Source organism: Oratosquilla oratoria, unplaced genomic scaffold (assembly GCF_046742065.1).
Source record: "Oratosquilla oratoria isolate Oo_2021 unplaced genomic scaffold, ASM4674206v1 SCAFFOLD225, whole genome shotgun sequence".
NCBI classification, from domain to species: domain Eukaryota; kingdom Metazoa; phylum Arthropoda; class Malacostraca; order Stomatopoda; family Squillidae; genus Oratosquilla; species Oratosquilla oratoria.
The window spans coordinates 150,001-160,000 of NW_027467577.1; the positions used below are offsets into that span (position 1 = coordinate 150,001).

The following is a 10,000-nucleotide window of genomic DNA, read 5'->3' on the forward strand; positions in this document are numbered from 1 at the left end:
AATAATTAAATAAATAAATAACACAAACAGTACAAAGAAAGTGATGAAGGAAAGCGAAAGAGAAAATAAAGAAAATAAAGATGAAGACGTTGACAGGACGAAGAAATAAATGAGAAAAAGAACAAAAATAAAAAAGACGAAAAAGGCGAAACTGAAGAAAATAAAAAAAGAGGAGGAAGCGGAGGAAAGAGAAAAAGTGGAAGAAAAAGAAGAGAAGAAGAGAAAGAAGAGACAAAAGATGGAGAAGAAGGAAATAACGGAAAAAGTAAAGACGAAAAAAAAAGAGGAAGAGGAAGAAGGAGAAGAGGAAGACGAAGAGAAAGAAGAGACAAAAGATGGAGAAGAAGGAAATGATGGAGAAAGTAAAGATGAAAAAGAAGAAGAAGAGGAAGAGGAAGAAGGAGAAGAGGAAGACGAAGAGAAGAAATAAGATGGAGAAGAAGAGGAGGGGGAAGATAGAAAAAGAGAAGAGGAACAGAAAGAGGAAGAAGAAGAAGAAAAAGAAGAATAGGAAGAGGAGGAGGAAGAAAGGGAAGAAGAAGAAGAAGAGAAAAAAGAAAAAGTAGAGGAGGAAGAGGAGGAAAAGGAAGAATAGGAAGAGGAGGAGGAAGAAGGGGAAGAAGAGGAAGAGGAAAAGGAAAAAGAAAAAATATATTAAGAAGAGGAAGAAAAAGAAGAATAGGAAGAGGGGGAGGAGGAAGAGGAAGAGGAAGAGGAAAAAGAAAAAATAGAAGAGGAAGAAGAGGAAAAGGAAGAGGAGGAGGAGGAAGGGGAAGAAGGAGAGGGAGAGGAAAAAGAAAAAATGGAGAAAGAAGAGGAAGAAAAAGAAGAATAGGAAGAGGAGGAGGAAGAGGAAGAGAAAAAAGAAAAATAGAGGAAGAAGAGGAGGAAAGGAAAGAGGAAGAGGAGGAGGAGGAAGGGGAAGAAGGAGAGGAAGAGAAAAAAAGAAAAAATAGAGGAAGAAGAGGGAGATAAAGAAGAATAGGAAGAGGAAGAGGAGGAGGAGGAAGGGGAAGAAGGAGAGGAAGAGAAAAAAGAAAAAATAGAGGAAGAAGAGGGAGATAAAGAAGAATAGGAAGAGGAAGAGGAGGAGGAAGAGGAAAAAGAAAAAAGAGGAAAAGGAAGAGGAAGAGGAGGAGGAGGAAGGGGAAGAAGGAGAGGAAGAGGAAAAAGAAAAATATAGAGGAAGAAGAGGAAGAAAAAGAAGAATAGGAAGAGGAGGAGGAGGAGGAAGAGGAAGAGGAAAAAATAGAGGAAGAAGAGGAGGAAAAGGAAGAGGAAGAGGAGGAGGAGGAAGGGGAAGAAGGAGAGGGAGAGGAAAAAGAAAAAAATAGAGGAACAAGAGGAAGAAAAAGAATAATATGAAGAGGAGGAGGAAGAGGAAGAGGAAAAAGAAAAAATAGAGGAATAAAAGGAGGAGGAGGAAGGGGAAGAAGGAGAGGAAGAGGAAAAAGAAAAAAAATAGAGGAAGAAGAGGAAGAAAAAGAAGAATAGGAAGAGGAGTAGGAGGAAGAGGAAAAAGAAAAAAATAGAAGAGGAAAAAAAAGAAGAATAGAAAGAGGAGGAGGAGGAAGAGGAAGAAGAGGAGGAAAATGAAGAGGAACCCAAAGATGAATCTCCGGCTGTCATATTCGGTCAAAAAAAAAAAAAAAAAAAAAAAAAAATCTTGTGAATTTCAGCTCCGGAGATGTCTGTCAAGGGCGTTGGATTCTTGGGCAGCTCGAAGAAAAGAAAAAAAGAAAAAAGGAGAAAATTCATTTACAAAAAATAAATAAGGTCTTACATGCTGCATTAAACTCCTGTCCAGATTTCAGAACTTGGAACAACAGCTGTACATCTCCCGTCACCTCCACCTCCACTTCCACCTCCACCACCTTCTCCACCTCCACCATGTTCTCCACCTCCACCTCCACTTCCACCTCCACTTCCACTTCCACCTCCACCTCCAACTCAACCTCCATCACCTCCTCCACCTCCTCCACCTCCTCCACCTCCTCCACCTCCAGTTCCTCCTCCACCACCTCCCACCACCACCACCACCACCACCACCACCACCACCACCACCACCACCACCACCACCACCACCACCACCACCACCACCACCACTACCTCCATCTCCCCCACCAACACCCTCACCACCTGCTCCACCAGTTCCACCGCCACCAACACTACCACCATAATCACCACCACCACTGCCACCACAACTACCACAATCACCACAATTCCACACCAGCACCAAATCCAATATTAACACCTCCAACTCCATCACCAATATTATATCTCCACCGCTACTGATATCACCACCACTCCAGACCCATCTCCACCACCACAATCATTATCACCATTACAACACCATCGCCACCACTGTTGGCACCAACAATATTCCACGTTCCAAGTTTCGGTGAAAATAGCTCTGGATAGGGTTCCACATATTAAGCATTCCATCGAACTTATCAAGTTTCAGTGGAAATAGCTTTCGCCCTTCCTCTCCCCTCCCTCCTCCTCCTCCTCCTTCTACTCGTTCTCCTCCTCCTCCTCCTCCCGTTTCCTCCTCTCATCATCTCCATCTCCCTTCCTCTTCTTTCTCACCTCACTCTTCCCTCCTCCTCCTCCTCCTCCTCCTCCTCCTCCTACTCGTTCTCCTCCTCCTCCTGTTTCCTCCTCTCATCATCTCCATCTCCCTTCCTCTTCTTTCTCACTCACTCACTCTTCCCTCCTCCTCCCTTTTTCCTCTACCTATCCTCTCCTCTCCCACCTCCTTCTCCTCTTCTATTTCTCTCCCCCATTTGAATGTTGCGTGATTCTTGTTACACGTTGCACCATGTTGCAATGTATCAGCAGATTCATAGTGGAAAGTTGCATATGTGGACCATTTTGCAACTGGGTTGGTGCAGTCTTTCTCTCTCTCTCTCTCTCTCGCTTTCTTTCTCTCTTTTCTCTCTCTCTCTCTCTCTCTCTCTCTCTCACACACATACACAAACACCCTTTCATCTATATATATTATATATATATATATATATATATATATATATATATATATATATATATATATATATATATATATATTATATATATATATACATATTACATATATGCATATATGTATACAATGGGTCAAATAACAATGATAGATACGATGTTATTTACCTCCAACAAAGCGTTCGACAAGGTACCCTAAGAGAGACTACTGAATAAAATTCAAAGCTAATGGCACAGGAATAAAAGTGTTTTAATGGATTAAAAATCAATCGGGGACTGAAAACAGCGGGTCACCATTAACACTGTAAAATCTAAATGGGGGAGTGTTACTAGTGGAGTTCCCCAGGGCTCAGTATTGGGTCCCTTATTGTTAATATGTATATAAACGACTTGGAAAATGGGATCATTAGTGATGTTAGTAAGTTTGCGGACGAGATTAAAATAGGACGCTAAATCTGGTCAAGAGGAGGCGCCGAGATACTGCAGAAAGATCCTAACAAATGTTCACATGATCAGTGAAATAGTAAAAGGACTTCAATATCTCAAAGCGCAATGTGTTAAACGTAGATCTACACCACCCAGAATGCAGATATAGCTTAGGTGACATATTTTTAGAGAAAACTGAGTGCAAGAGAGACTTGGGAGTTCTAGTGAGTCCTGATCTTAAATCCAGGAAACAGTGTATTGGAACCAGGAATAGAGCTAACAGAGGACTAGATTTCATTGCTAGGACGGTTACGAATAAAAGTGCAGAGGTAGTTAGAAAACTCTATATGGCGTTAGTTAGCCCCATCCTTGACTATGCGGTATAGTTTCGACATCAGTCTTATAGAATGGATATTAATTCACTAGAATCAGTACAGAGGAGAATGGCTAAAATGATATATGGGTTCAGAAATTTACCTTACGAGGACGGGCTTTGTCATCTTAATTTACATTCTCTTGAGAGACGCAGGGTGCGGGGTGATCTAATAGAGGTGTTCAAGTGGATCAAGGGCTTTAACAAGGGTGATGCAGACAAGGTCATCATATTAAGACAACAGGGTAGGACTCGCAGTAATGGATTTAAATTGGATAAATTTAGATTTAAGAAGGAGACAGGGAAGAAATGGTTTACCAACAAAGTGGTCAACGAATGGAATAGACTTAGTAACTATGTAGTGAGCCCTGAATGTATTGGTAGTTTAAAGAGAAAGTTAGATGATTTTATGGATGAAGATGATAGGTGGTAATGGATATGGAACTGCCTGGCGTAGGCCTTATGGTCTCTTCCTCTCTCCTTCTTTCTCATGACCACACACCTACATACACCTTGTACACACTCATACACAACCAGCCACACACACACACACACACACACACACACACACACACACACACACACACACACACACACACACACACATACACACACACACAGTATATACACACATATAGCGTTGCTTTTGGTATATGTATTAAGACAGCCGAGAAAAATGACTATCACTAATACCCACTGAGGTCTTCTTAGATTGCCTCTCTACCTCTCTTCTCCTTCGTCCATCCTCCTCCTCCTCCTCTTCTTCCTCCTCCTCCTCTTCCTCCTCCTCCTCTTCCTCCTCTTCCTCCTACCTTTCTCTCCTCTCACGTGAAATATATGAGGTAATTTGTCATCTCTCACTGTGTCTCACTCATCTTCTTTACCTCCTCCTCCTTATCACGCTTCATTCTCACGGTCCTCTCACGCCATGGTCTCACGAAAATTTCTCACGGATTTCACGTCACCTTCTCACGGTTCTCTTACGTCACAATAACACGTCATATTCTCACGGTTCTCTCACGCTATGTTCTCATATAATTTCTCACAGTTCTCACGTCACTTTCTCACGGTTCTCTCACACAATATCCTCACGGTTTTCTCACACCACGTTTTTACGTTTCTCTCAAACCACGTTCTCACATAATTCTCTCCCAATTCTCTCACGCCACATTCACGTCATCTCCCGGTTTTCTAACGCAAAGATCTTACGTCATTTCATGTGTGGTTTTCTCGTAAGAACATAAGAATGAAGGAGACTGCAAGAGACCATAAGGCCCACACCAGGCAGTTGCATGTCCATTGCCACCTGTCATACCCATCCATAAGTCTGTCTAACCGTTTCTTAAAAGAACCGATAGTTTCAACGCTCACTACATAGTTACTAAGTATAATCCATTCATTGACCACCCTATTAGTAAACCAATCCTTTCCTATTTCTTTCTTAAATCTAAAATTGTCCAATTTAAATCTATTATTGCGTGTCCTACCCTGTTGTCTTAACATGATGACCTTGTTTGTCACCCTTGTTAAAGCCCTTGATCCACTTGAACACATCTATTACATGACCTCACACTCTACATCTTTCCAGAGAGTGTAAGTTAAGATGCCTAAGCCTCTCCTCGTAAGGTCAATTTCCGAACCAATGTATCATTTTAGTCATCCTCCTCTGTACTGATTCTAGTGAATTGATATTCATTCTTTTGTACGGAGGCCAAAATTGTACCGCATAGTCAAGGATGGGCCTAACCAACGTCAGATAGAGTTTGATAACTACCTCTGTACTTCTAATCGTAATCGTCCCAGCAATGAAATCTAATCCTTTGTTAGCTTTATTCCAGGTGCCAATGCAGTTTCCTGGATTTAAGGTCAGGACTCACTAGCACTCGCAAGTTTCTCTCAGACTCAGTTTTCTCTAAAAATGTGTTATCTGTGCTATATCTGCTTTCTGGGTTACGTAAACCTACGTTTAACACACTGCACTTTGAGATATTGAGGTCCATTTGCCATTTCAATGACCACGCGAACAATTTGTTAAGATCCTCCTGCAGGATCTCACGCCAAATTCTCACGTCATTTTCCAGGGTTCTCTCTCACCAAACTCACGTCATTTTCTCGCAGTTCTCTGGCGCTAAGGCCTCACGTTATTTTCTCACGATTTCTCACGACAAAATATCACGGTTCTCTCATGGGACTCTCACCCCCTCTCACCATGTCTCCTTCTTCACTTCTCAAGGGCTAATGGTGAATGCCACTTGCCTCAGCTGTCCTTGCACTAGGGGCAAAGGTGACACATATGAATATTTACTTAGCTGACGTCATACGATTTTGTTCAGATGGCTGCTTCCATCGTTCGAGTGTTCGATCACGAGTCCAACACGTGATCCAAAACCATGAAAAAAAAGAACACACACACACACACACACACACACACACACACACGCACACACACACACACACACACACACACACACACACACACACACACACACACACACACACACACACACACACACACACACACACACAGAACCAAACACACACACACACACACACACACACACACACACACACACACACACACACACACACACACACACACACACATACACACACACACACACACACACACACACCAATATGTGCAGTAAGGGTAATAAAAATATATCCTATGAGACCAGAATCACCCTTATTGACATAATCTTTAAGGAGATGATTCTGTTATTCTTCTATATGCTTCATCAATTTATCTCCTATCCTCTCGTTACCTCCGACCAACCTCTTCCTGGCTTCTTCCTACGTGTACTACTTCCTATCTCACTACAGACTCCCTCGTTAATACCTCCTAACTGCTCAATGCCTCCTACCTCATAACTGCCTCTTACCTCCTAAATGCCTCCTATTTTTCACCTACCTCCAATCCCATCTATTACCTACTCACTGCCTCCTGTTATCTATGGTTACCTCCAACCTTGCCGTCTTTGCTTCCTCCAAGATGTCTCTTGCCTCCTGAACAATTTATTGCCTCTTAATTACCTCATACTGGCGTGTGTACTTTCCTCTGTTATCTACAATGACCACCAAATGCCTCCTATCTCTTGGCTATCTCTGTATTGCCTCCTCTTCTCTGCTTTCCACTTAGGGTAACTATTCTGTACCTCCTATTTCCAAGTTACCTCCTACTATTACGTACCTTTTTACTGATCAGTGCCTCCGACTTCTTACCTGCCTCCTACGTGCATAAAAATTGAGAGAGATAGAGAGAGAGAGAGAGAGAGAGAGAGAGAGAGAGAGAGAGAGAGAGAGAGAGAGAGAGAGAGAGAGAGAGAGAGAGAGAGAGAGAGAGAAAGAGAAAGAGAAAGAGATAGAGAGAGAAAGAGAGAGAAAGAGAAAGAGAAAGAAAGAGAAAGAGAGAAAGAGTAAGAGAGAAAGAGAGAGAGAGAGAGAGAGAGAGAGAGAGAGAGAGAGAGAGAGAGAGAGAGAGAGAGAGAGAGAGAGAGAGAGAGAGAGAGAGAGAGAGAGAGAGAGAGAGAGAAAGAGAGAAGAGGAGAGAGGTGAGAGAAGAGAGAAGAGAGATTGACTTGTCTCATCAGTCCCATTTTCTCCCAATTTTCTCTCAACTTGGCTTAAGATAGACACACACACTCGAGCTCCAGACTTTGCGTCCTGCTCCTCAGGCATTTCCTCTCTTTTCTCTCTTTTCTCTCTCCTTTTTTCTCCTTTCTTTGCATTCTCTCATTTCTCTTTCTCTCTTCTCTCTATTTCATTCCTCCTTTTTCTCTCTTTTCTCTCTCTTTTATTCTTTTTCTGTATTCTCTCACCTCTCTTTTCTCTTTTCCATTCCTCTCTTTTCTCTCTTTTATCCCTTCTCTTTTTATTTTTATATATTTCATTCTTTCTCTTTCCTCTCTTGTATCTAACATTAGATAAACACACACTTAAAAATTCAGGTAAAAATAGGAGAGAGGGAGAGAGAGAGAGAGAGAGAGAGAGAGAGAGAGAGAGAGAGAGAGAGAGAGAGAGAGAGAGAGAGAGAGAGAGAGAGAGAGAGAGAGAGAGAGAGAGAGAGAGAGAGAGAGAGAGAGAGAGAGAGAGAGAGAGCGCTGTCCTTGTCCTGAGCCAAGCGATTTTATTCAGGTATGTGGGTTAGACTGCCTACCATCTGTCCAGTCAACTCCCTTAGACAGGTGGTCCAAAGAAAGAGACAGATGGTTGATCGCTCGAAACAGATGGCTCGAGAGAGAATACAAACAATTTCTTGGACCATCTCTTTCGCAGAACCATCTGTGACCATTTGCTCTTACCCTTGAACCATCTGTCTCCTCCCCCGAACCACCTGTCTCGGGACATTAGCCATCTGCGACACCGTCTGTCCTCGAGCTCAGAGCCATCTGCCAGCTTTAACTGACTTTTCGCATTCGGTAACCATCTCTCTCCACCTCAACCATCTGTCTCTGAGTGCTCGAGCCATCTGTCTTTATTGAATGTTTGCTGGGAACTTATCTATGCACAGGTTGAGGTGACCAACTGTACAGTATTTTTTCTGGCTAATGTTAGAAAAAATATTTAGCTGAGAGACCTTATATGGGAATTAATGGCATCATATATATATATATATATATTATATTCATATATTTATATATATATGTATATACATATGTATATATATATATATATGTATATATATATATATATATATATGTATATATATATATATATATATATATATATATATATATATATATACATCTTCGGCCTAGCGTCTCGCAAGGCCCCAGTTCGAATCCGGGGACGACAATCGGAATTATTTGATTGACATACGCCGTCGATAGCAATGCTATTCAGGTATTACAACGACGAATGTCCACCAAGGATTCGCACCAGCTTAACCCCCAGCTATAAGTTGGGCTTAATTCTCCGTAAAACAAAGTTAGAATGGTATTACCAGTCGGCTTAGTTCTTCAGGAGTTAGATAAACTCCCAAGTTGGAGTATATATATATATATATATATATATATATATATATATATATATATATATATATATATATATATATATATATATATATGTATATATATATACATATATATATATATATGTATATATATATATATATGTATATATATATATGTACATATATTTATATATATATATTTAATAGAACAAATCATTAATGGAAGCAAAGTTCTTCAAGTAATTAAATCTGGCAGTCACAAAGCTTCGATCTCGGGTCTGTATGATCATGAATCCAGTCTGCTACCATCTCGTCATGGAGAGCATCTAAAAGATTCTTAAACAGATACAAATTCTTGTATCCTGGAAAGGAGGTTGAGTGAAATCTGTAGTCCATAATTTCCCGTTCCCACGATTCCTAACGCCATTAGCGTTGGAAAACGTGTTAGATGATGTTAGGGTTAAATCCTAACACATAACACAACACATAGTTGAGGTCTGAGGTCTCTACTCCAATCCCCACCCTGAATGATTAATGGGATGGTCCATCACTAAGACTAATATTCTCTGTTGTGTCTGCAGACACTATAGGATGCTCACGGGGCCAAAACAAAAAAACGTGGATCTGGAAAGAACTGGAATCTTTCAGACTTCTCCTGAGTGATTTATGGGATGGTCCGTCACTAAGACTAATATTCTCTGTTGTGTCTGCAGACACTATAGGATGCTCACGGGGCCAAAACAAAAAAACGTGGATCTGGAAAGAACTGGAATCTTTCAGACTTCTCCTGAGTGATTTATGGGATGGTCCGTCACTAAGACTAATATTCTCTGTTGTGTCTGCAGACACTATAGGATGCTCACGGGGCTAAACGTGCAGATCTGGAAAGAACTGGAATCTCTCAGACCTCTCCTGAGTGATTTATGAGATGGTCCGTTACTGAGACTAATATTCTCTGTTGTGTCTGCAGACACTATAGGATGCTCACAGGGCTAAACGCGCAGATCTGGAAAGAACTGGAATCTCTCAGACCTTTCCTGAGTGATTTATGGGATGGTCCGTTACTGAGACTAATATTCTCTGTTGTGTCTGCAGACACTATAGGATGCTCACAGGGCTAAACGCGCAGATCTGGAAAGAACTGGAATCTCTCAGACCTTTCCTGAGTGATTTATGGGATGGTCCGTTACTGAGACTAATATTCTCTGTTGTGGCTGCAGACACTATAGGATGGTCACGGGACCAAACTAGAATCTCTCAGACCTCTCCTG

The 10,000-nt window shown here is 41.4% G+C and overlaps 1 protein-coding gene across 1 annotated transcript in view; it reads right to left on the minus strand.

The window, feature by feature from the left end:
- The window catches only part of LOC143022914 (glutamate receptor ionotropic, NMDA 3B-like), a 135,578-nt gene that overhangs the window by 122,276 nt on the left and 3,302 nt on the right, over positions 1-10,000 (minus strand). The window lies entirely within an intron of this gene.